The sequence below is a fragment of the Myotis davidii genome, unplaced genomic scaffold, assembly GCF_000327345.1.
Source record: "Myotis davidii unplaced genomic scaffold, ASM32734v1 scaffold488, whole genome shotgun sequence".
NCBI classification, from domain to species: domain Eukaryota; kingdom Metazoa; phylum Chordata; class Mammalia; order Chiroptera; family Vespertilionidae; genus Myotis; species Myotis davidii.
In genome coordinates, this window is record NW_006300365.1 from 2471609 (window position 1) to 2474189 (window position 2581).

General features: G+C 49.1%; 1 pseudogene; it reads left to right on the plus strand.

Annotated features, from left to right (window-relative positions):
* Nucleotides 1-935: 935 nt before the first annotated feature.
* The window catches only part of LOC102769863, a 4124-nt pseudogene continuing 2478 nt past the window's right edge, over nucleotides 936-2581 (plus strand).

Here is a 2581-nt window from a genome sequence, read left to right on the forward strand (position 1 = left end):
TTTAGACTATTCAGTCTAATCATTCAAAATGTTCTTGAAATTATGTGTTTCTTGATAAAATGACACAAAATGATTATCCAGAAGAATAAACTTGTAGTAATCACCAGTAAAAGCCTGTAAAAGTCATGAAGTTAATCTCTGCTGATTTTCACAGCCAGATATTATGGGGACTTTTCTTCCTGGCACTGGGTTGGGGGCTTGTGTGAGGCTGGGACCCCTCACTCCTCAGGGGGAACTCTGCAGCTAAAGATATCCCTCCCAACTTTTATCTACCACACGTGAGCCCATCCTGCATTTACTCTGCCATCTTGATCAGGACGCACCTGGTTACTATTCTAACTTCTCTTGTCAGAACTTGCTGCTGTCCAAAGGATATTTTATGCTTTTTTTAACCTGGAAATTTATTCTTCTGGATATTCAAATATCTCATTTGACAATGTCCTTTAATTATTTGCTGAATATCACCTTTTTTTAGTGAGGTCTTCCCTGGCAAATCTAAAATTGTAAGACATCACTTTTGTTGTTGTTGTTGTTAATCCTTACCTGAGGATATAAGAGAGAGTGGAAGGAAGGGGGCTGGGCGAGGCAGAGAGAGAGAAACATCCATGTGAGAGAGACACATCCATTTGTTGCCTTCACAGACTCTACCCCTCCCCCTCCCCATCTGGGCTGGGGATCAATGGATCCTGCAACTTAGGTACATGCTCTTGCCTGGAATCAAACCCCAAATCTTGACCCTTCAGTCTGAGGGTCAAAACTCTAACCACTGAGCAAAACTGTTAGGGTTAAGACATCACCCATTTTTTAACAGTTGGGAATTGTAACCCACCACACCATTATTTTGACAATGTTTCTGTAAATGCTGACTCTGACTATATGTAGCTTGTATATAAGTAGCATGTTTGTATCAGAATACTAGGAATTAATTTCAAAAGATGCAGACTCTGACCTTCAGTCATTCCAGTTCTGGGAGATTTGCTAACCTTCAACAAGATGATATAAAACCAGTAGACCAAGACACGGGTGACACACACCAGACCATAACTTGACCAGTTTTGAGATCCTTATTGAAATGGACTCTACTGGTTTCCACTTAAAGAACTTTTCAACCCCATCTCCTTGATCTTTTTGTTCTGCTCTTCCTCTCCTTCTTTATAAAAACCCCTGCCTGCACTGAGATGTTGAGATGGGTTTTGGACAAGAGTTCCCCATCTTCTCAGGGGGCCAACACTTGAATGAACCTCTTTTGTTTCTCACAAGCTTCTTTCTCATGAGTTTGAGTTTCATGGTGGTAAACAGCTGAGCCTTGGTTTCAGTTGTAAATTGAAAACTCTTATTAAGGCTGCTGTTGTTTTTCCTCTTCAAATCCCCATCCTATCTAATAAAAGAGAAACATGGTAATTGGTGTACGACTACTACCCTTCCCATTGGGTAATCAGGGAGATATGCAAATTAACTGCCAGACAAGATGGCGGCCAGCAGCCAGGCAGCTTGAAACTAACATGAGGCTTGTTTGCTTCAGTGACGGAGGAAACCAACATTCCCCGCCTGCCTTGCAGGCCCTCTGAGCCTGCAGTTTAAGAAACTGTAACAAATACCACCGGACTTCAGCCAGCAGGATTGCAACATTGTAAGCAAAGGCCAGAAATCCAAGCCTCAGAGCCAAAGCTGGCCCAGAATAAAAACAAAAAGGAAAAAAGAAGCGGTTGGGAGCATCAGTCACCCCCAGCCTGAAAACAGCCCTCAGCCCCTCACCCAGACTGGCCAGGCACCCAAGTGGGGACCCCCCACCCTGAAGGGTGTGTGACCAGCTGCAAACAGCCATCATTCCCTCACCCAGGCTGGCCAGGCACCCCAGTGGGGACCCCCACCTTGAAGGGTGTGTGCCCAGCTGCAAACAGCCCTCAGCCCCTCACCCAAGCTGGCCAGGCACCCCAGTGGGGACCCCACCCTGAAAGGTGAGTGACCAGCCTCAAACAGTCATCATCCCCTCACCCAGGCTGGCAAAGCAACCCAGTAGGGACCCCCACCCTGAAGGATGTGTGACCAGCTGCAAACAGCCATCATCCCCTCACCCAGGCTGGCCAGTGGGGAACCCCAACCTGATCCAGGACACCCTTCAGGGCAAACTAGCCAGCCCCTCTCATGCACCAGGCCTCTATCCTATATAGTAAAAGGGTAATATGCCTCCAAGCACCAGGATCAGTGGGGCCGAGTGACCACCTGGCACCGGGATCAGCATGAGACGGGGGAGCTCCCCAACATCCTGATGGACCCTGCTCCATGAGTGACAGGGTTAGGAGCCCCAAACCCCCTGATGGGCCCTGCTCTGTGTGTGACAGGGGGCAGCATCCCAACCGCCAGATGGGCGCTGTTCTGTGAGTGACAAAGGGTGGCGCCGCAACCTCCCCATCCACCCTGCCTTGAGTGTGACAGGGGGCGGTGCCCCAACCCCGCAATGGGCCCTACCCTGAGCTTGACTGGGTGTGGCATCGCAACCTCCTGATCCTCCCTGCTCTGTGCATGACAGGGGGCGGCCCCCCAACTCCCCAATCAGCCCTGCTCTGAGCCCGACCAGGGG